The following is a 25953-nucleotide window of genomic DNA, read 5'->3' as shown; positions in this document are numbered from 1 at the left end:
AGCCAGTGCCTGGGCCTCCCACCTCCCAAAGCTAAATGCCTGCCTCCCAGCTCCCCACCTGGTATTTCAGAGGCCATTAGAATTTTTCCTCTGTCCTATGGCCAGACCAAGAACTCCCTGGTTTCTGTTGCCATGTCCTTGAAGGGAAGGAAGTCAATACCCTGCAATCCCTACCTTTTATTGTGAACAACAACTGCAAAATCACATCAAAATGCTTAAGGGGAAATATTGGCGAATCAAAAAGACAGACCGTAAAGAAACTGGATGTCAAGGCGACTGCAAGCTCACATATTTCATAAGTCAGCCTGGGGTTCATTTTCCACTGTTTCTGCCCTCAGCTATGACTTGCTTCAAAATCCTGCCGAACGAATTAGGAATTTAGAAAGCTCTGCGCAGGCTTCCTATTTTCCACAGATGACAATGAACTAAAGGTTCTCCAGAGACATTTTGGTGGATGGAACATTATTGCGAGAGAGCAATTCAGCCTAGTGCCAGCAAGGAGCTCTCATTCGGAAAGACTTAGTGCCTGAGACAGTGGCTTTGGGTGGTCCCTCTGGCTTCAACAAGCATCATGATTCACTGAAAAGAATTCTCTCAGCAGCTTAAGGGGTCTCTGATTGCTTGTAAGTCCATGTTTGTGAATCCCAAGGCAAGGGAGGATGAAACCTTTTGTTTTCTAGGCTAGAATACATGGTAGAGTGAGTTAAGATGGGCAGGACCTGTTCTTGGGGAAAGTGGAAAATTCTTCCTTGTGGTTTGCAGAGAGATCAGGAAAAGAAAGAAGAAGATCTGCACAAAACTGTGAAGGCAGCCAATCCTTGTAGAGCATTATTACACCAGGTTTCTGAGTCAGAGAAAGAACATTTTGGCCATTGCACAGGTGGGGAAACTGAGTCAAAAGCCTGCTGGGAGACTAAGAGTAGCAAAATCTCGAATATATAGTTCCCCACTTCATCCACTGTTCAATATTATCTTCTTTCTCAATGTTATTTTAAAATATAAGGCCAGGACTTCCCTGGTGGCGCAGTGGTTAAGAATCTGCCTGCCAATGCAGGGGACACGGGTTCGATCCCTGCCCCAGGAAGATCCCACATGCCGCGGAGCAACGAAGCCCATGTGCCACACCTATTGAGCCTGTGCTCTAGAGCCTGTGAGCCGCAACTATTGAGCCCGTGTGTTGCAGCTACTGAAGCCCACGCACCTAGAGCCCGTGCTCCACAACAAAAGAAGCCACCACAATGAGGAGTTCATGCACCACAGTGAAGGGTAGCCCCCTCGCTGAAACTGGACAAAGTCCATATGCAGCAACAAAGCCCCAACACAGCCCATAAATAAATATATATATATATATATATATATATATATATATGGCCGTAATTTATTATCATAGAATGACTATTTGTAAAAGACTGATTTTAGAAACACTAAGTGCTATATTATTATTGTATTTTGCAAGAGACTTGGAAATTATCTAAGCCTACTAAGTTTAAAGTTCTCAACCTAGGAAGTTTGCTGAAGGGTGTAGCAAACGTGTTTTTCTATAGAATATAATATTGGTCTTACAAATGTAGAGACAGTAACATACAATAGAAAACATAATTACTTGTAACCAGGGTATCTTTGACTGACTGGAGATTTTTTTCATCAAATTTTCCTAGAGAACAGAGATTGAAGGAGAGAAAGAGAATGTGTACAAAGAAAATACTCTTTCACGCGGCAAAAAAGGACAGCTTTATAAGAAAGAACTATACACACATACACACACACACACACACACACACATCCCTCCTTCTTTTCCTCCAGGTCCTAATAAAAACTCCAAAACAGCTTCTGCAAACAGTAGACCATTACAGGGAACAAATAGACGCCCAGAGCACTTTGACTCCATCAATCAAACCCTGGAACTAAGAGTAAAATTGAGCCATTTTCTTTTTATTACAACAATTTATAAAATTGGGGGGAATAAAAGAGAACAAAACACATCCATAATCCTTCCAGCCCAAAATGACTATTTCCATATTTGCAAATTCCCTTCCAGTTTTTCTTAATATGCATTTTTTCCCTAAAGTCTCTGAGATGCATTTATTTTCTTTGAATTCTATCAAGTATTTCAAAAGAAAAGTTTCAATACCATCAGACTCTTGCTTCTGTGGTGGTCATTTTATATTTACTTTGGGAGTTATTTTAGAAGTTTATCTCCTGGGCAAAAGTTTTTGCTTTACAAGTTGCACTCAAGTTAAAGAGAACCTATTAATATTGTCCTTGACACCCACCCAGAGCCCCCTGCTTGGTCCAAATGCAAATTTATGTGACATCATATATTTCATAATACTTTCCTTTTCTCACTCTCAAATTACTTTAACAAATAAGGCTCAGTATTTGTATTAAACAATTGAAATTTATCATCATGATGCGTCAGGGCAAAGCATCATCCAGGCAACAGTGATACAGGGTAGTACATGATTGACAGTTTATAGCATTGGACCATGCTGTCTGGTGTTTAAATAATGCCAGGGTTCAAGTGATTAAGTTCCACTACAGAATTGGTCATTTTAAACAAAGTAACTTAATTTCCAGAAGCTGATTTGCATAATCACTCAGCCTCTCTCGGGTACTATTATTGAGAGAGAGATCAGGGGGATAATCCTACATTTCCAGGAATACGTTTTCAGAGTCAAATTTGATACTTTGATCTCACAGGTAGATTTTTAAAAAATGTTTGTCAATTGGAGTTTTTGCTGCCTAAAATATATTTCTGTTCTAGTGGAGTTTCCCATCAGAGTAACAGTCATGGACAGGGGGAAAGAAGATATTTGAGTTTGTCCTTGAGAAAAGAAAAAGGTATAGCAACTCGACTTAAAAAGTACAACCAAAATCCAATTCTGTTCTTGCCAGCAAGCCAAATTCTCTGTTATCAATGTGCAGGCCACATCTGGAATTTTCTTGAAAACTCAAGAGAGAATTACCTTTCTGATGACTTTGGTATTACTCTTTCTCAGTAAATAGCAAAGAAAGTGAAGGGGCAACTCACGTATTCCAAACATGTTTGGAAGGTAGACTAATTTTCACAACTGAAACTCTGGAAAGAAGCAATATATGGTTTTAGTCCCCTAACTTAAAAAAGTGTTGGAAACTTCTAGTGGTTTGTTGTGGTCTTCACTTTTCCAAGGAATCTGCATACAGTATCTCTCTGCTGCTGCTTTAACCTTTTATGGTTATCTTTGAGGTCAGTAATACTCTTTTTAATGTTTCTAACTTTTTGAACCTTTTATTTCATATGCCAAGTTCAAATTTCATAACATCCTTCTCATCCAGCCACTCATCCACCCCTGGTTTTATCTATTCCTCCAGTACTAACTCACTCAATTGTCCTTAACTCATAGCATGTTAGGGACTGCAGATGTAACATAATGTAGACAGATCCTAGCCTCAAGGAACTTAGAATCAATCCTTAAATAAAATTTATATGCCAGGAACTACATATTGCTGGAGAGGCAGATTCTCCCATGATGAGTCACTTGCTGTGGCACATAGTTTTAAGTAAATTTAGAAATTAACTAGGAAAAAAAGAAGGACTGGTTACAGAGAAGAGAGCAGAGAATTGGAGAGACTAACCGATCTGACAAATACATACTGCATTGTGGGAAGACATTCGGGAACCTTTTTGGGGCCTTGAAAATGTTGAAATATGTGGGCCGAGTGATAGAATTCAGAATGTCCTGCTTGAGCAGTGGAGGAACTGAGGGTGCGGGGCGTGGAGACTAATATCACCCTGTTTGGTCCTGAAGGATGGCTGGTTAGCCAAAGACGGGTAAGATTCCTCAGAGGAGGAACAACCTAAGACAGGCACAGCCGCAGAGGGGCCAACAGGGGTGGTGCATAGAACCTTCCTTATATCACCGTGTTTGGCCCTAGAGGATGACTGGTTAGCCAGAGACGGGTAAGATTCCTCAAGGGAGGAACAACCTAAGACAGGCACAGTCTCAGAGGGGCCAACACGGGTGGGGCACAGACCCCCAATATCTGAGAGAGGTCTCCTGCCCCCAGGGCTGTTTTGCTCTCCACCCCCAGCTCAAATCCACACCTGCTCAACTCAGACCCAGGAAGTAAACAAAGATAATTGCCTCAGTCATGTGAGGCCTTTGATTGTTTATGAGTGTAACCTGAGAATGTTAGCCCACGAACTCAATAAAAGCAACCTGGGATGAGTCAGCAGGGCTCTTGATCCGAGAGGTCTTGAGCCCCCCGGTCCCACTTTTCTCTTCAGTCTGTGTCTGTGTCTTCTTCAAGCTTGCGGCACCCGTCACTCACCTCGAGTCGCCGAGCTGGTCTCGGCACTGCATTGTTTATTTATTATTGTAGAAAAATCGTTGGAATAGACGTGGTTAATTATATTATTAATTAGTTAATTCATAATGATGAAATCCCGGTTCTGGTTGGCCCAAGGTTAAATCCATTTGTAATGTATCCATTTATTAGTTCTATTGGATAAAATCTTCAAAGCCTAGAGAATGGAAGTAGGGCAGAAGTAGAATTTATCATTTATGATCCATGTGTGATATATTTTAACTATGAAATATTTTAACTTTTGAAATCTTTTATAGAGATGCTCAATTGAACTTCCAATTATCATCTTGGTCATGATACTCTTGTGCAGTGAATGAAAAACAAAAGCCATGAGAAGAAACTGGTTTGTATTTTCTCTGGGCCAAACTCAGTAGACCCAAGGAAATTGGGCTTATGAGGAAATTTGAGAGCAGCCTGGGGGCACAGAAATACACTTGAGGCTTTCCTTGGACTTTTGGAGTTTTCGTTTTGTTTTTGTTTTTTCAGTGGGAACAGATATATGGAAGAAACACCTAAGGGTAAGTATTATAAACAGATTCTTCTGTTCTTAGTTTCAAGCTGGAAATAATAAGAATGTCAGGATGGCTAGGGAAATTTGAAACTTTTCTTGAAATTTGAGATGACCGTGTAGATTGTACGTTTTCCTCTAACAATTTATGAAGTTATTTTGCAAAGCTAGAGTAGAGGACTTCGGCTGTGCTTATGAATTATTCTGATGGGGTGGACAGAGGAGGTGGTTTTTGTGAAGAGTTAATTGGAGGAAGAGTCTGACATCCACGTTACATTTCACCCCAAATTTCCCTAACAAGTTCTTCCACCAGCTGGTCACATGGTAACTTGGAAATGATGAAGTAGGTCTCACAGGGGCATGTCAGAGTCTGGGCCTGTGCTTCACCCACCTTTAACGTGCTCTCTCTTTACTTCTCTCTGCTCGCCTTCTCTTTTGCTTTCATGGTTGTTGATCAGAGCACATTTAGTTCCAGGTGTCATTCTTTGTCAATAAAGTCATTACGCTCACAGTTTGCAAATTTACAGTGTTGATAAAGTAGAAACATTCGTTTTCCATAATGCAAAACCTCACATTTCCTCTGTGTTCAGATTGGAAAGTATCCTGCCACTAACTCTCTGTAAAAAAAAAAAAAAAAAAAAAAAAAGGAAAAGAAATCAGGAAAGGCGACATACTTTTCACCATTTACCCTTTTGTTCTGTTTGAAAACTTTACCATAAATTATATCTCAATAAAAGTTCTTTAAAAAAAACCAAGAATATGGAGAAAAGGGAACCCTCATGTACTAATGGTAGGACTATAAATTCATGCAGACTTTATGGAAGACAATTTTGAGGTTCCTCAAAAAATTAAAAATAGAACCGCCATATGATCCAGCAATTTCACTTCTGGATATTTATCCAAAGAAATAAAAAATACTAATTCAAAAAGACATATGCACACCAATTTTTTGTAGTGTTATTTATAATAGCCAAAATATGGAAACAACCTAAATGTCCATTAATAGATAAAAGGATAAAGAATATGTGCTACATATACACATATATGTATACACCTATATATACACACAATAGAGTATTACTTAGCCATAAATAAAAATGAAACCTTCCCATTGTGACAACATGAATGAATCTAGAGGGTATTAGGCTAAGGGAAATAAGTCAGACAGAAAAAGACAAATACCATGTGATCACCCTCATAAAATCTAAACAAACAAACAAACAAAAATAAAACAAAATGAACAGTCTCATAGATACAGAGAACAAACATGTAGTTGCCACAGGGGAGGGGTGGGGGGTGTGGGAGGAATAGGTGAAGGGGATTAAGATGTACAAACCTCCAGTTATAAGATAAATAAGCTACAGGGATGTAATATACAGCATAAGGAATATGGCCTGTAATATTGTAATAACTCGTATGGGGACAGATGTTTACTTAAACCTTTTATGGTGATTATTTCATAATGTATACAAATGTCAAATCACTATGCAGTATACCTGAAACTAACATAATATTTTACATCAAGTATATTTCAATTTAAAATAAGGGAAAAAAAGATAAGTTAAAACCACTCAAAAAAAAAAACTTTACTGTAAACATGTATTACCTATTTTTAAAATTCTGTAAGATGATTAATTATTGGGTGCCAAAAAGTGCCTTTGGTTTTTAGGTAAAAAAAAAAAAAAGACATATTTTTCATTTTCACCAAGAACTTTATTGAACAATGTATTCACCCTTCTGTCCCACTACCTTCTGCCATTTTTCAGGCAACTTCATCATTCCATTGTCTTAAAACTTTTATCTTTTTGAGCCAAGAACTGGTCCTGGTGCCTTTTACAGTCTTTCAGGGAATTGAAATTTTTTCCATTAAGAGAATTTTGTAAAGACCTAAATAAATGGAAATCTGAAGGTGCAATATCTGGTGAATATGGCAGATGAATCAGAACTTCCCAGTCAAGCTGTAACAGTTTTTGCCTAGTCATCAAAGAAACATGCGATCTTGCATTATCCTGATGTAAGATTATGCATTTTCTGTTGACTAATTCTGGATGCTTTTCGCTGAGTGCTGCTTTCAGTTGGTCTAATTGGGAGTAGTACTTGTTGTAATTAATCGTTTGGTTTTCAGGAAGGAGCTCATAATAGAGGACTCCCTTCTAATCCCACCATATACACAACATCACCTTCTTTGGATAAAGACCACCTTTGGTGTGATCAGTGGTGGTTAATTCCGTTTGCCCCACAATCTCTTCCATTCCACATTGTTGTACTTCCACATTGTATCCACTTTTCATTGCCCGTCACAATTTGTTTCAAAAACGGAACATTTTCATTATGTTTAAGTAGAAGACTGCATGCGGAAAGACAGTCAAGAAGGTTTTTTTTCACTTAACTTATGTGGAACTCAAACATCAAAGCAATTAACATAATCAAGCTGGTGCAAATGATTTTCAAAGCTTGATTTGAATATTTCAAGCATGGTATAATGTTGATTGTTCTCAACTAATGTCTCGATTTGATCGCTGTCAACTTCAACTGGTCTACCTGACCATGGAGCATCGTCCAGCAAGAAATGCCCAGCATGAGACTTCGCAGACCACTTTTGACATGTTCAATCAGTCACAGCACCCTCTTCATACACTGCACAAATCTTTTTCTTTTGCATTTCAGTTGTGTTTTTACCGTTCTTGAAATAATAAAGCATGATATGCTGAAAACGTTGCTTTTTCTTCCATCTTCAATATTAAAATGGCTACACAAAAATTCACCAATTTTGATGTCTTTTTTTAAATGCACGCTGATACGACAGCTGTCACATACAATCTAAAAATTGTTTCAAATGAAGTTAAAGACAATTAAGTGCTACTAGAGCCATCTTACAGAAAAAAAAGAACAAAACTTTTGGCCAACCCGATTGTTAATTAATTAGTTAAAAATCACCTCTGATGGATAGACCTAGAGTCTGTTATACAGAGTGAAGTAAGACAGAAAGAGAAAAACAAATATCATATGCTAACTCATATATATGGAATCTAAAAAAAAAAAAAAAGGTACTGATGAACCCAGTGACAGGGCAAGAATAAGGACGCAGATGCAGAGAATAGACTGGAGGACACGGGGTTGGGGGGGGGAGGGTGGGCAAAGGAGAAGCTGGGATGAAGTGAGAGAGTAGACATATTTACACTACCAACTGTAAAATAGATAGCTAGTGGGAAGTTGCTGTATAACAAAGGGAGATCAACTCGATGATGGGTGATGCCTCAGAGGGCCAGGACAGGGAGGGTGGGAGGGAGTCATGGGAGGGAGAGGATATGGGGATATATGTATAAATACAGCTGGTTCACTTTGGTGTACCTCAAAAACTGGTACAAGAGTGTAAATCAATTATATTCCAATGAAGAGCTTAAAAAACAAAAATCACCTCTGAGATGTTTTTCAGCAACGTTCTTTGAGATGCCTCAATAGAAGGGCATCTGAGGTCTAGTACCGCTCTCTTTCAGATTTAGAGCAATCAAGAGGAAAAACGTAAAAGCTGAAATATTCAGGGGAAGGAAGATTTTGTTTTATGTAAACAATTTAAATTTGTTCCAAACTAACAAAGATCAAAGAAAGTACTGAAATTTGCTGAAACAATTGTCTGCAAAATGGAGCAGCATTTTATTGCCTCTCTGTCTGCTGTTAAGCTAGAGAACAAAGTGAATGACAACTACAGTTCAGCAAGTCACAGACGAAGAAGAAGGTTCCCATCAGTTCTATCTCCTGGTGCAGCCTTCAGTAGATTATAACTTTTTAGTGTCCTCTATTCATTCACAAACCCCGAGGCTAAGGTTGCGAATAGCTTCTCTGGGAACATAATCAGCATCTCCTGGGCAGAAGGGAAGCTGTGGTGTAGAAGGCAACTTCAGCAGAATGGGATGAAGGGAATGATGGATCTGAGTCTGCCGCAGGGACATAAACATAGCCACCCAAGGACCAGGGAGATGGGGCTCAGGAAATCGGTATTAGTGCAGCCCCAGGGTGGAGCTAGTGAAAAAGAGAATAGACTGCATGACCTTGACAAGGGCACTGTATGCAGGAAAGAAGTGTATGAATCTCCAGTTAGCCCAGCCTCATGACTTACCTGAGTTCCTGTTCCAATAACTCCATGGTAACAAAACATTATTACCCATTCTTACTATCCTGAAGTTTTGGCCTCTCTCTGGCACTTACCACTGTTGACCATATTCTTCTTAAAACTTCCTTCTACATCACTGAGCCTTCTTAGAGGGCAAGGCTATGTCTGCTAATAGTAATAATAGTAATAATTACTATCAATTATGAAACACCTTCCATGAACCCGGTACTTTGCATAAGCCTCTTACAACTACCCTTTGATACCTCATAGGTATAATTATTCCTAGGAAAATAAAGCTTAGGGAGGGACTTAATTTATATTTCTGACATCATATCACTAGTGTTCCCTACCCTGTTACTTCCTAACCATGGAACATTCTTCTGCAAACTGCCTACAGAATATCTACCATGCTATGGCACTCTGGCAGTTACAAGGAAGTGGGGCATGTTAGAAAGAGTAGGAGCTTTAGAAACAGGCAGATTCTTGATCCTGATACATGAAAGATGCTCAGTAATGGACAGTTACCCCATCATCATCATTGTCATTGTCACTGTCATCATCATCAGACCTGAGCTTTCTTCTCCAGGAACTCTTGCCCATCCTGATATATTACATTTCCTTGTGACTGCCGTGGTATGCATCGCATGGTAGGTACTCTTTAAACGTTCCTAAAATATTTGCTGATGGATAAACTGATAGTTATTTGCCTTTCCAGATATAGTAACACTGACAAAATGACAAATCAGCAAAATAACAAATTCAGTGCTGTAATTCTACAATTGCATTCGAATCTATGCCAAATCAGGCTATAAAGTCATTTCCCAAGCTTTAGTATGCTGGGACCTGCAGGAGCCCAGCACAGAAGAAAGAGCCTTCAGGCTTCCCTTCAACCACTATCTCCAGCTACAAGTTCAGGTAACAAAGAGTCACTAGACGCTTCAAGCAAGGGAATCAGAACAGTTTGTGAAAAGCAAGAAAACCCCAAGACAGTAAATGTAATCTCAGCTAGATGCTTTGTTAGACTAAAAGGAACACGGCCTTGTATGTTTTAGTCTTTTGACCTTGTTAATGGAAGGCATGGAATAAAATTGTGTTTACCCGAATTTTACTACAACAGAGCTAAAGGAAATCTGCTAACATCGGAAGTTAGCATAAATGTCTTAAAAACTTCATCTTCTGAAGCCAGTCATAACACTGCCACTCAAAGAAAATGAAAAAAGAAAGTACTTCCAAATGCTAAAAGAGATTTCTATCTTCCCATCATTTCAACAGCAACTGCTATAAAATATGTTCTAAAACAAACACAGAGCACTAAAAATTCCACTGTTTAAGCTAAAAGTCAAACATCTGTCTCACTGCTTTCTAGTTTCACCTTGGTTCCTGAGGGTCTCCACTAAAACTGCAAAAATCTGGAGCTTTTCCCCCTTGCATGCATTTCAAAGAGTTAGTTCTGAGATTTTTCAATCATCTTTGTTCGTTAATCATGGCTTCTCTTTCAGACTAAATAGACATGTAAAGAAGGACCATCTATACTGTGGAATCAGCATCCTGATTCCAAAGGATGTGGGGAGAGAGGGTGTAGAATAGTGGAGATAAGTGGGACAGATCTGGATTTGAACCCTGTCTCTGCAGCTTACTTTCCAAGTGACCTTGGTATGCTACTTAACTTTACTGAATCTGTTTCTTATTTATGAAAAATATCAATGATACCTGGGTCTAATGATTGTTATAAAGATTCAAAAAGAGAGTTTATAAAGTTTTTGCCTGGCATCTACTAAGGAACAGAGATCATTATACTATTATTGTCCTCTTTCATGTGGATGGAGGAAAATTAATAACTACCACTCACTGAGCACTTACTATAGTTCTTGTATACATCAGCATCTAGTTCTTACAACTCTGTTTCAAGGGCAGGTCTTATTACCCCCATTTTTCAGATGAGCCACACAGAGACGATGTAATAGAGCTAAGGTTCAAATTCAAGTTTGTTTCCCTCTAAAGCCTGGGTTTTTTCTGCTAATCTTCACTCTCCCCTCAAACCCAAGAAACAGATTGAACCAGTCACCTGAACATTGGTAATTTTCAATAGGGAATTTCCTCTTTAAGGAATTTTCCTAGTTGCCAATCTCTTTGAAGGTAACTTTTGTAATGTCATCATAATTGATCCTGAGTCAGGAACCTTATTCAGTCTATGCTTCACCATTTCAGCAATGGGACCCACAAGCCTCAGACATGTCTGGATCATTCTATACATCTGATCTTGGATGACAGATGGTTGTGAAGACCTCTGACTCTGAGAAACTATCACCTATCTGTTCTAGCAAAAAGTTTGATTCATAAGTACCTTAGTCTGTCTGGGCTGCTGTGAAAAAATGCCATGGAATGGATGGCTTGAACAACAAACACTTATTTCTACAGGTTCTGGAACTTGGGAAGTTCAAGATCAAGGTGCCAGCAGATTCAGTATCCAGTGAGAGCCTGCTTCCTGGTTTACAGACAGAGGCCCTCTTCTCCCTGTGTCTTCACAGGACAGAATGTAGGAGGAAGCTCTTTGGGGTCTCTTTTATAAAAGCACAAATCTCATTCATAAGGGCTCTACTCTCATGACCTAACCACCAAAGTTCTCACCTCCAAATATCATCACTTTGGGGGTTAAGATTTAACATATGAATTTTGAGGGGACCCAAACCATCAGGCCATGCAACTAAGTCAGTCTTTGCAAGAATAAAATCAGCACATCATCCCCTGTGGAGTTATTCATATTCCCTTCTGGTCATCTCCTTCCTGTTGCTTTGGTTTCTGGTGTGAGCTTTCAGAATCAGGTGTGTTCTGTGAGTGATGGAGAATGCACCATAGTTTCACATCAACCATACTACCCATCCATAGCTCCTGCAGGCAGCCTGGTATTTTGCTCTTGTTCTGCATTCTGGGAAGAGGAGAGATGGTTGGTAAAAAACTCACTGGCAATAATTATGTATAATTTACCCCAACTACCATCTCCAAGCTCAACAATTCTGAAATCATCTTTGTATGTAAGGTTAGCAAGGTGAACATATCACTTAACCTTTAAAAGCCAAATTATCGTCCGTGTAAAATGGACTTAGATTACGTTGAGTTCTTTCCAGCTCTCCAATACTAGAATTAAATTATTCTACGTGATTACCCAACCGATTCGTCTCCCCAAAAGTAGAAGACAGTCTTAGAATACATGATGATGATTTATATCTATAGTCGGGATATTGATACATATTAATCTTAAAAGCCTTTATGAACTCTTTTAGGTTAAATAATTACAGTCACTTAGAGTAGAAAGAATACAACCCTAAACAAAAATGTAAATGATGTATGTGTATATCATTCTGTGATTACAATATTGGTGATAATGTAACAATGGTCTCATAAATATACTTATTTCATAAAAATAATAAATCCATAACACATAAAGATGTGATAACTAACATATGAAAGAAAAAAAAACACGGAAGTGCACCAGTAGGGCAAAATTATTGTTTTAAACAATTTCATTTCTGTATAACTTACATGATTTCAAGGGTAATGAAAAATACTCTTAATAAAACAATCTTATTTTAAATGCACTTAGAAATGTTTTGTTTTTCTAACTAAAACAGATTATCTGTATTTACTTATTAACCATTTCTCAAGGAAGGGCTTATGTAAAACATTCACTAAAATAGACTTGCAAGTCCATTTTGTGAGGCAGGGGATTGGAGTAAGCATACTTAATCTACGATTTTGATGGAATCCAAAGGATTTTAGTTAAAAGCTGAAATACTTTGAATCCAAGTATTTAAGCTTCAAGCCAAGTTTTAAGCACGGGAGGAAACATAAGTCAGATTTGATTCAAGTCAACCTAAGATCCTTAGCTGAAAAAATACTTGTGTTCTTAAAAATACATATTCGATGAGATTCTTGTGAGCATTTGGGTGTGTACAGGTACCAACACATGCACTTCTTTCCTGTGAATTCAGCCAAACCAACTGACTACTCATTCTGAGGCATTTAAAAGATATGATTGTTTTTACATTCATTTAATGAATATTTTGTATTGGATACCTATCCGTACTGAATGCAAACTCCAAAATAGCTCAGAGTAAAGCATCAGAAGACATAAATGACAACCGAGCTGTCAAAAGAGTCAGAGAAAATTTCATAAGGGCTCAGTAAAACCCCAGTGTGCTGTTGAAATTAAGTCATCAAAGAGCTAAATTATCGACTCCTTCCCTAGCGTCCTAGAGATGAACACATCAAACCATCGCAGAGTCGGTCCTCTTTGATGGCAGGGATTGGGTCTTATTTGTCTGTAGCTCACCAGCACCCCCCATACAGCCCAGCACATTGAAGATGCCCAGATAAATGTGCCTTCTTTTAAGGTCTTAGGCCATTGCTAGACACTTATATTTGAGATATGTGTGCAGTCACTGGTTACTAGCCTCGTTATCAATAGGACACAGGATATTTGGGGTTTTTAAATCCAAAATTATCACATTGGTCTAACTGATGAAGGTTTGCTGGTGCCAGGAGATGGCTTTGAAGGATTTTTCCCTGTGTTCCATTCTATCTCCCTCAGTATACATAAACCCAGTTCTTTAACATGGGCAATTGATATTTTCTTAACCTATAGATTACGAGGTCTATGAAAGAACCTCAGTGCTGCCCCACTCCAATCCTCACTACTGCTTTGCCACTCCTTATCCCCTCACTGATGGCTGGGGTGAGCACTCATTCTTAGGGGCATTTTTGTTAGATAACTGGTAGCCCCTGGAAACTGAATGTTCCATGAGCAAATGGCCCCAGGATCTTGCTGTGAAAACCAACATGACAAACTCAAGGGAATCACAGGTCTCCTGTTACAAACTCATCTTTAATGATCAAATGAAAATGCAAATTTAGGGAAAACAAATCAGGTTATTTGGAGGACAATATGCACTCCGAGGATATTCATGTCATTGTGGTTTCCTGAGGAAAGGGCCTCTGTTTTGCTTGCAAGCAAAATGTCAATTCTAATTATTCAAACCGACATCTCTCAGGACCTGTTATGAAAATTGAGGTAGATCCAGAAGAATGGGCAGGAGCTGGGGTTTTCATTTTGGAAAATAGGTGAGGTCCGTAACTTTGGTAGTCCTGATAAAGAGAATTCTTGGCTGGCTCAATCCAGCTCTCTTGGTAACAGAACTTGTTTGAGTAACCTTGGGCAGGAATACTTCTTCTGCCATCTTGTCTTCTATTAAAGCAATTGAATAAGCCCTTTCCTAAGAAAAAGCCCTTTTTTGGCACCCAATGCAATGCGAAATGTGAAGATATGTTTTTTGCAATTACCTAATGAGATGGTCTTTGAAAGATTGGTGTATATTTTATTGTAATGATTATTATTATCATTGTGAATATTATTATTGACTAAGATCTCCCAGTGGGGTATATCAAGTATCTATTGGCACCATAATGTTCCATAAAAAACAACTCATTGCTTATAAAAACACACACTTATTTAACTCGTGAGTAGGCATGCTGGCCAGTTTGGGCTGGGCTTGCCTGGGTGGTTCTTCTGGTCTTATCTGGGCTCCTTCAAAGGTGTAGTGGTTGGCTGGCCCAGGATGGCCTTGGCTGAGAGACTGGGGCAATTCTACTCTTCTCCATGTGATTTTCATCCTCCAGCAGACTAGCCTGGACATGTTCTCGTGGTGACAGCAAAGAGTAAGAGTAAGAGCAAGCCCAATTTCATGAGTTCTTTTCATGTATTTCATTTGCTAATATCTTACTAGCCAAATCAAGTCACATGATTGAGTGCAGCGTCAGAATGGGAACACACAGGAGGCTTCTCAGGACAGAATGTAGATGCCAAGGAGTGAAGAACTGGGACCAGTAAGGCAATCAAACTACTACATGGAACATGCTATTATTGTTTATCTGAGAATACTCATCCATGTTACTTTATTTTTGCAGAATTTAAAAGGAATTTTGTACCATATGCTAACGCATATATATGGAAACTAAAAACAAAACAAAACAAAAACAAACAAAAAAAACCCAACAGTACTGATGAACCTAGGGGCAGGACAAGAATAAAGACACAGGTGTAGGGAATGGTACTGAGGACATGGGGGGAAGGGGAAGCTGGGATGAAGTGAGAGGGTAGCATAGACATATATACACTACCAAGTGTAAAATAGATAGCCAGTGGGAAGCAGCAGCTACATAACACAGGGAGATCAACTCAGTGCTTGGTGATGACCTGGAGGGATGGGATAGGGAGGAGGGGAGGGAGGCTCAGGAGGGAGGGGGTATGGAAATATGTGTGTAAATACAACAAAAAATTCACTTTGTTGTACAGCGGAAAGTGCACAACATTGTAAAACAATTATACTCCAATAAAGATCTGAGGAAAATAAAGAAACACGTAAATAAATAAATAGAATTTTGACTGTATCAGAACAATTTAAAGCAATGTTTCTCAAACTTTTTTGATTACAATCTACTGTAAGGAATAGATTGGACACAATATGACTCATTTTATATAAATTTTCACTAAATATTATTTCCTCTTATTATGAACATTTCTTTCTATTTTACTATTTAATTTTTCAAACTGCTGGTTTTCCACGAAATTAATTTCAGGATTCTCTAATGAGTCAAAACCAACAGTTTGGAAAATACTAATTTATAGGGCTTTAGCCTTTCCTGATCCTCTTCTTATTTTCAAGAACAGCTCACAAATGTATAGAAGAGACGCCAAGTACAGTGTCTGAATTGGAAATGTTACAATACAATGATAAATGATCTATAGAACTCAGAAGTGTGGGCATGCTGTTTTCAGCAACATGGATGACCCTAGATAGAGATTATCATACTAAGTGAAGTAAGCCTGACAGAGAAAGGCAAATATCATATGATATCACTTATATGAGGAATCTTAAAAAATGGTACAAATGAACTTATTTACAAAACAGGAATAGTCTCGCAGACATAGAAAACAAACTTAACTGGTTACCAAGGGGGAAAGGAGGGGGAGGGATGAATTAGGAGTTTGGGATTAAAATATACACACTACTACACACAAAATAGATAACCAACAAGGACCTACTCTATAGCACAGGGAACTATACTTTATATCTTATAATAATTATAATGGAATAGAGTTTAAAGAAGAGCACATACATACACACATATATGTATGTATGCATATATATATATTTCTGAATCACTTTACTGTACACCTGAAACTAACATAACATTGTAAGTCAACTACATTTCAATTAAATTTTTTAAAAAAATAAAAACATTAAAAAAAAAGTGTGGGCATGAGTGGTTTGGGACCTGGCTTCCCCTGGACATGCCCAGAGCCAAGTGGCATCCAGCATCTTGAGACTGAGAGATGGCAGAAGGAAAGGGAGGAGAGTATTAGTATTCATGGAAACATTTGGCTAAGTTCTTTAATATAGCAACATTTTCCCAAGGAAACTGAAGCTTAGAGAAAATAAGCTAGCCAAGGTCACACAATATTTGGCAGAGCAGGGATTTAAAGACCTCAAGTGCCTCATATTCTGTTAAAGCCCCCATTTCCATGGCATAGTAGGAAAAAAGAAGTGAAATTATTCACACTAATGTGTGGCATAAACATGCATTTAATAAGAATCCACTCAGAGTAAGACCTTGCTTTGTAGTACATTGAGAAAGATATGTAGAGGGGTATCAGATGAAACAAAGATAATTAGAAAATATATGAGTACAGTGGTTGGAAAACTACAATTTAAAAAGTTGCAGCTTTTACTTTGTAAGTGTGTTTATAGGGGAAGGAGGTCCCAGGTGAAGACTTGAGTTTACTTTTGAGGCCGGCTATTGTTTTTGTTCATTTATTTGGTTTTTTCTGGAACAACCATCACTTTGGGAACTATTAACTATGCAAATCTAGGGCATATTGCACTCATTGTTCATGGGAAAAGCCCCAATGCAGGGAAGTAACTTGAATTTTAAAATGTAGTGTTCTGTTTAGTCAGGTAAATTTGGAAGATGTCTTAAAGAGAGTTGCATCTCTGCAGACAATTTGTCCCTTAGAGAGCAGTTATTCTTCTAACTATGACTTCACACTGCTCATTACTCTTTACTATTATATGTCTTTAGAGAAGTTTGTGTATGTTTCTGTTCTAAGTCATTGTCCACAGGGCATCACAAAAAGAAATGGACTAGGCTCAATATAGTCTAAACTAAAAAAGACATAAAGTTCCATGAGACTAAAATGTCCAGATGTTGGACAGGGCACTAATGGTCAGACTAGTATTGGGATGTCTTGGAAGTGGGGGGTCATTAAGTAAGGCCCTATTTCCCTGGACTTTTCTGAAAGAAAAAAAAAATTCTTCCCTTTAAGGACTGTGGAAGGCAATCCCTCCTGGAAAGGAAAATAGGGACTGGGGAGATGGGGGTTGGCCTGGGAAGAAGAGAGTGAAAATTCCTCTCTCCAGGACTTTGTAAATTTAGCCTGGACTCCAAACCCCATCCATGAGTATAGGACCCCAGGTATTGGAAAGTAAACCAGCCGTTGTCACATGGCAACAGGCTGGAGAGATGCAGAGAGGTAGGTGACCCGGAAGCCCTGAGGGTGGGTCTGGCACAGGCTGGGAGTTGTAAGCATCTCTCTCACATACTTTCCGTGCTTTAGAGAACTGAGGACTAGGGTCAATCCAATGTTCGGGATAAAGCAAGAAAAGGAAAAAACGTGTTTCAGACAAAGACCCAAAATGGTAGTGACGGTGGTGGTCCAGTGAAGGACAACTTCTCAAAGCAGGATGAGGAACTCATGAGAGCCATCAGCAGGAGAGTGTGATGGTCAGATGAGGAAGCCAGAACAGAAAAGTGCAGGATGTAAAAGATCTGGACCTAGGAGCCCATCAGACAGCCCCCTGAATGGGAAGGTCTCAGGCACACTTGGGAGACTCTTTGAAGGAGGCTAATTCCGGGTGGTCAGTCGGGCCGGGCTTAAGGCATACTTTGGATGGTCTTTTTGGGAAGGTGATAGTACAGTGGATATCTTGAGGAATCCCAGTACAGAACACCTCAAAATACTGGATGAAATATTCATAATATGATTTAAAATGCTTAGCTGAGTTTTAAAAAATGAAAGAAATATCATAGGATAAGAATAGTAAAAGCTCATGAATCCACAGCAGTAACTGGGCATTAAAGCTAAATCTTGTCTTCAGGAAATCTGCCAATACATGGTTGTGAAGAACTTTTTAACAGGATATAAGCAAGTGCTGGGGACTGGAGACAATGCCTGAGGTCTGCACAAGCTAAGAAGGCAAATTGAGACCCTTGCATAGAGCCAGTCCTACACAGGCAACAGCCCCAGTGAAGACAAACTAGAAAAAGAAATTTAATATCACAGCAAGAACCCAGTAGGAACCCTTGCCTCTGTCAGCTTTGACTCTGGATAAAGAAGGAAAATAAATGCTTCTCTGAGAATTGCTAACCACAAGGTGACCTTCGTATAGGTTTAGTGTCAAAATTCATCCTACTTGGGTGGCCTGAAAAACGCACCCTGAGAATTGAATTTAAATGATTACAGGTCAGTAATGACCCAAGGTTGCCTAAAGAAGCAATCACAAATCTCTGGGGAAATTATTAATTCCAATGGGTATTAATCAAAGTCTCAAAACATTTCTACAGAAACATTTCAATGACCATAAGTTCACAATAAAAAAAGAAATCACAGACACATGAGGAAACAAACCACTATGAGCAGGAGCAACAGGAATAATAAATAATAATATCAAAACCACATGAATTGGAAAAACTAGATATAAAATTTAAATTAAATGTATTTAATCACATTCAAAGAAACTAACAAAATATTTTTTAAGAGACTTGGAATATTTGATATTAAGGAATTACAGTGGGTTTTTAAGAAGGTAAGAAAACGGTATTGTTTGTTTTAAAAGAAGAATCCTTGTCTGTTAGAGGTACATATTTAACTCTTAAAGATAAAATGATGTGATGTCTGGGATTTGTTTCACTGTTATCTGGAGTGGGAGAGGAAGTAGGCAGAGATACAGGGGAAACAAGATTAGCCATGAATTGTTCATTGTTGAGTCTGGATAATGGATAAATAGGGATTTACTATACTATTCTCTTTACTTTGGTATATTTGAAGTTTTTTATATTAAAAAGCTTTTTTTAGTGAGCAGGGAAGTATGAGTAAAAGCCAAATAGATCGTCTAAAAAAAAAAAGTATACTAAGTAAAATTAGAGACTTAGTGGCATAGTATATATCATATTAGAAACAGTTGACAAGAAAATTAGTGAATGAGAAAAGAGACCTGAAGTAATAGCCAAGAATGCAGTAGAGAAACTATATCATGGACTGACTATATGATATGTTGAGATACCTAGATGGTAGACTCTGAAGGCTAAAAATACATCGAATAAGATATCAGTGGGAAGTAATACAGACAATGGAGAAGATGTAAAATTAAAGACCTATTAGCCAAGAACTCTCTAGAATTGACAAAAGACACAAATGATCAGATTCAGGAAGCCCAAGTCACAAGCAAAGAAACCCAGACCTGGATTCATGATGGTGAAACTGAAGATCACAGTAACAAAGAAAAGATTGTTTAAGAGAGAAAAGATGTATTTTATGGAAAGGAGTGGTAGACTAAAAGTTGGCTTAATGGCAGCGTTGAGACTCAGAAAACAACAGAGAAGTATTTTCAAAAAATGAAATGGGACTATTTCTCTTATCTTACACAAAAGTGAATTCTAGTTGGATCAAGCACATAAATGTGAATCTAAAAATTTTTAAACTCTAAAAAGAAAATAGGCAAGACTATCTTAAGAAGTTTGAAGCAGGGAAGACTTTCTTAAACAAGACAAAAAGCACAAACTAAAAAGAAGATGTTTATTTGATTAAATTGATATTAAAAGCTCTTTATTCAAAAGACTACAAAGAAAGCTTAAACATAAGCTAAAACTAGGACAAAATACTTACTAAATATATAAATGATTAGTATCCAGAATGTAAATATCAATATTTTAAAACTCCTAAAATTTCATAATAAAATGATAACAATGGAAAACAGATATAAGTTGTAAAAAGATATTTTATGGAAAACATAAACAGCAAATAAACATATACTAAAAATGCCCATACTGCTGAGTGAAAAAACAAGTCACAGAGGTATTCATTCAATCTAATTCCATTTATATAAATTCAAAAATACACAAAACTAAAAAGATATTCTTTAGAGGTACATTTTTGTCTGGTAATAACTGTAAAGAAAACAAGAGAATAATAAATATAAAATTCAGGACAGCAGTTACCTCCAGGGAAAGGATGAGGGATGTGATTAGGGAGGATTACAGAGGAGGATTCAAAGATACCGAGATATTCTCCCTCGAACTGTGTGTTGGGTGTGGGGGTGTTTGTTTTATGGATATTTGTATTATGCTTGAAAGAGAGAGAATGCTCTAATACGTAATATGATCTAACATGTAATATGTGTATAGATACGTTAGATCATATTACGTGTTAGAGCTCTCTATATATAGATAGATAGATATCTATATCTATCTATCTATCGGTCTATCACATTTACATATAGAATAAATACATGTGCATTATTTATCGTATCTTGTTGCGGTGAATTGATTACAAAATAGATCCAATTTTTCAACTGTCTACCGTTTCCAGAGGAGGAAATGAGAAACTATCCCTCTTTTCATAAACTATGTGAAAACTTTTCTTTTTTTAATGATAGTATTTATTTTTATTTTTTTAAATTGAAGTATAGTTGATTTACAAAAAAGCTTTTCTTAAAACAAGGAAATTCCATGCAGACAGTTCTCTGAACAGGACTGCTGACTTCCACGTCTCGTCTAATTGCTCACTTCCATGTAAATCATTTTTGTTAGACATGTAGTTTTATAAAAATTGATGTGTTTTCCAAGGATCTTAAAATAACACGACTGAGCTCTAAGCCGAAAGCTAAACATGGCAAAACATGTAAATCCTCAGGCTATATCTGACAGAGAGCTAATCACACAACTTGGGGATGGGGAGGGGGTTCCTTCTCCAGAAACAAGCTCTGCCTACCTGCCTCACTCCACAGTGACTGGGAAGCAAGCACATATTCTGAATGGGGATGAAAAATTATTCTAAACAGGAGGCATTTCCAGAGCAATCTTTTTTTCCCTTCTGCAGGGCACAATGTATTTCAGGTATAGTATGTAGAGTGTCAACTTAAAAATAAACTTTTATTTTTGGAAGTTTTAGGTTTACAGAAAAATCGTGAGAATAGTAGATGATTCCCATGTACTCCATCCTCCTCAACACACACACACTCACAGTTTCCTCTGTTATTTATATCTTACACTTCTGTGGTACATCGATCACAATTAATGAACTAATATTAATATCTTCTTATTAACCAATTCATGTCTTATTCAGATTTCCTCAGTTTCCTCCTAATGTTCTTTTTCTGTTCAAAGATCCCATCCAGGACCCCACGTAACATGGTCATCATGTCTCCTCAAGCTCCTCTTTGTTGTGACAGTTTCTCAAACTTTTCTTCTTTTAGATGATGTTGAAAGTTTTGAGGATTAATGGTCAGATATTTTGTAGAATGTCCCTCAGTTGGGATTTTTTAAAATAAATTTATTTATTTATTTATTGGCTGCATTGGGTCTTCGTTGCTGCACATGGGCTTTCTCTAGTTGTGGCGAGAGGGGGCTACTCTTCATTGTGGTGCATGGGCTCTTCATTGCTTGGCTTCTCTTGTTGCGGAGCACAGGCTCTAGGAGCACAGGCTTTAGTAGTTGTGGCACACAGGCTCTAGAGTGAAGGCTCAGTAGTTGTGGCACATGGGCTTGGTTGCTCTGCATGTGGAATCTTCCTGGAGCAGGGATTAAACCCTTGTCCCCTGCCTTAGCAGGCAGATTCTTAACCACTACGCCACCTAGGAAATCTCCCTTAGCTGGGATTTGCCTGATATTTTTTTTCATGATTCAACCAGGGTTATGTTCTTTTGGAAGGAAAACCACAGAAATGAAATGCCATTCTCATAAAGTTTCATTTTTTAAATCCCGTTTTTCATTTTTTTAAGGTAGGTATGAGCATATAGGAGTGTAAAGGTACAGAAAAATAAACTGCAAAGGAATAAATTAAAATATCTCAGGATACTGAAGTTACTGGATATCTGTATTTTTTTTACTTTTTGCTTATCTGCCTTTTCTAAATGTTCTGCAATAGACATGCTTTTAAGATAGAAAAAAATGTAATGTCTATTTTTAGAGCTGTCTATACCTGTTTGAAAAGGTACTTGGCTTCCTCAAATGTACAAGTTCTTCCCAGAGGTGGTAGAAATAGGAAGTACCTATAGGTGTCAGTTCCTGAGCGGAGTCAGAATAAGACTCCACTCCATGTTGCAGTAGCTTCTTGATCAATACCCACACTTGAAAGAAAGCCAGGGAGGAAGTCAGAAGGGGAAGGAGAAGGAGGCTTAGGCCAAAAGAATCATTCCTACTTCAAGCATGGTGGCTCCAACAGAGAGCAGCTCTCTCTTCTCTCTCTTGCTCTGTCTGCCTGTCTCTAGTATCTCTCTCTCTCTCTTCCTCCTGATTTCACTCATTCATTCACTGGTTGATTCTCTCAACTAGCATTTATTGAGGGCACTAAAAATTGACTAGGGCGTCAAAGGACATCCCTAGCCTCAAGGCACTGGCTTTCTAGTGGGGCAAGGGCACTCTGGTAACAAATACTCTGTTGAGGGGTAATTAATGCCATAAAGAAAAATTGAACAGTTAAGGAGGAATAGACAGAAAGGAGAAAAGGGGCTTTGCTATTTTAGAGAGGGAAGGATCAGGGAAGACCTCTTGGATGAGGTGACCTTGAACGGAGATTAGGGTTCCGGACTGGGCTAGGGAAGTGGCAAGGCCAAAGGTCCTGACATGGGATTTGAAGTCATAGAGGTGTGCTGGGGATGGGGGCAGTGCTAGATCATGGAGAGCCTTGTAGACCTCTGTGTACAAAATATTGGAATCAGGGAGATCTGGGCATGGGAACTGGCAAGGCAAGGAAACCTGTTTAGAGACAATTGCATTAGTTATGGCATGAGAAGACAATGAATTATACTAAGGTGGTAGAAGTGGAGGTGAAAAGAAGTAGGTGGATTCCATATATAATTTGAAGGAAGAGACAAAGGGATATACTAATTAATTGGATATCAGATGTGAGAGTATTTCCAGGTTTTACACATATGAAACTATTTTATACACCCCAAAATATCATTTCACCCAACTTTTCAGCCTTTGAGTTGGTTGAGATTTGAGAAATTCTCATACATACACTCTCTCTTTCAGAAAATAATGGAAGGAAAGAAAGCGTGTTTTCCATTTATTTTTCTTTTCAGTTCTCTTCTCTCTCCCATTCTCCTTTCCCAAAGGCACCCACTCTAATATATTTGAATTTAAACATGTTTATATCTTTGTTAAATTCATAATATTATTTTATTTATATTTGCACTTATAATTTACCAAGAGATGTTGACTTAAAGATCTCATTTTTTTCTTATTTTTTTACTCAACACTGTTTGTAGGATCTATTTATTGTTGCTGTTTGTACATCTAGTGTATAGCTTTTGTTTAATGCGTAAACAATATCTATAGCCCTACTGATTAATATCTAGGTTGCTTGCAAATTCCAAAAAGTATAATATCACTTCTAGGAGTATTCTTGTGTAGATTACATTAGGGACCTGTTTGTGGGTATCTCTAGGATAAAATAACTCTCGCTTCCTATATACATCCTTTACTGGTTTTGGTTTTAGGAATTCCTCAGATTTGGATACTAATCCCTGTCAATTTCAGACATTATATTTATTTCCAGTCTGTCACCCATATGTTAATTTTATCTGTAGTTTGCTTATTGGAGCTAAAATCTTTCATTTGAATGTGATCAAATGACCTGATATCTTTTTAAAATCCTTAAAGTATACAGAATTCAGAAGAATCTCAAGAGAAGACTTAGACACAAGGTGGGAGTGTGACACACGAAAAACAGCATGTTTAACACTGGCAAACTGCATTTCTGTTGAATGGGGCATGATGTGAAAAACATCGGGTTGTAAGTTTCACCCACTTATGGAACCATATTCTATCCCTACTCAACTCCCTCTGACACGTAATAGGTATTAATAAATCATAGAAGACAACTACAATTATATCACTATTCTGTGCATGGTCTATGAAGGAAGGAAAAAATAAGAAAGATAACACACAATCCCATCACCAGAAATAATGACTATTAAACCTTCAGTGATGTTCCTTCTGATTTTTTCTCTGTAAATACAAGTAGACATAGAAGATTTTTAAAGCAAAATTTGATGATAAAATATATATTGTTTTTAATCTGCTCTTTTTTTTCTTCCTCTCTTACTTTTCAAAAGGTCAATATATCATAGGCATTTTTCTATGTCAACAAATTAACCTACATCATCATTCTTACTGGCTAATGACTGCAGATATTCAATTGTTTGCCTAAACCATAATTAAACCAATTTCCCATTTTTGAACTTTTAATTTAGTGCTAGTATATATGTATTACATATGCAATACATTTTATATATGTGTTAAATTATTATATATGCAGTTATATCTGTCACATAATTATGTAATAATAGTCTTCTTAGAGGAATATCTTTGACCATATATCTTTGCACCCTTGATTGAAGTTTTCTCTAACTCTCTATTTCTCCACAGGACCTGCCCCCATTCCTATACCTTTTATTCTAAATCCCTGAAATCAAATCAGCAAAACTTAGAAGCATATCAAATTATCCACACTAACTATTAAAGGGTTTGGGATTTATTTATTTGCTTACTTATGTGTTTGCTTGTTTATTTATTCATTTATTCTGCAAGATTTATCCAAAACAAAATTCGTTACACTTTAAGCCTAGATTTTGCATTATGTTTTCAGAGTCAAACAAGAAGTTTTCTCAGGTGAGTTTTCAAAAAGCCACCTTACTTTCAGTCGTAGTGACATATTCTAGGTAATTAAGTATAATGAACCATGCACTGTGAGAAAACTCCAAATCAAAAAAGAAACAGACCTGGCAAAGAAGAAAAAATGTCTGCAGATTGCTGAAAACAGGGTTTGATAAGTGAGACCTGCCAATTTCCCTCTTCTGTGAGTAGCAGAAAATCCCGTCGGGTATTGAAGATTTCCCTCCAGGCTAGGTGGGAAGGGATAGGGGCCCTAGTGATCAGCAAACATGTATTTCCAGTTTGGGGCACCTGTGGTTAATTACCTTTTTTGTCTCAGGAATAGCTTTCCTGGCTCCTCCCCAGAAATGTATCATCCTCTCAAAGATACCTCAGTATAAATAATAGAATAATTGTAAAAATGAACAAATGTACTCCTCTGCATTTGAGTGGTTGCCATGGCAATGAGCAAACCACCAGTGCAAATTTCCTATGAGCCTGCCATTCGGGTCCGTGAAGGACCCGACTCTGCATCACTTAACCAGAGGCTGCCTCTGCAGCAGAGCTTGGGAGGCCCCATTTGTGTGAAGTTAGAGGACACTCAAACCTCTGGGAAGAGAGCTGCCCACCTTCTAAATCACAGATCTCTCAGCATTTCTCTGTGATCTCACTTCAACCGTTCTCTCATCGGTTTACTAATGGAGTCAACAGAGACGTGATTCACACCAGTCCTAAGTGTTCATTAGAAATATTGGTACTAATGAATCTAGATAATTTATTTGAAACATGCACTTAAAAATCACTCATCTTTCTGTTTCCAGGTTAGTGAGCTCTTTTCCCTTTAAGCAGCATAGGAGACTCTCTATGCAATTGTCAAAATCTGCTATGTATTTGGGGGTTGGTTTCATAGTCTATGTTTTTGTATCTTTCTTTTCCCCTTTTTTCCAATTCTTCTTCTTCCTAAGGGTTTGCTCCCATGTCAGCAGTTACTGTCCAG

This window comes from Hippopotamus amphibius, chromosome 3 (assembly GCF_030028045.1).
Source record: "Hippopotamus amphibius kiboko isolate mHipAmp2 chromosome 3, mHipAmp2.hap2, whole genome shotgun sequence".
Taxonomy (NCBI): Eukaryota; Metazoa; Chordata; class Mammalia; order Artiodactyla; family Hippopotamidae; genus Hippopotamus; species Hippopotamus amphibius.
This window is presented reverse-complemented; position numbering follows the sequence as displayed.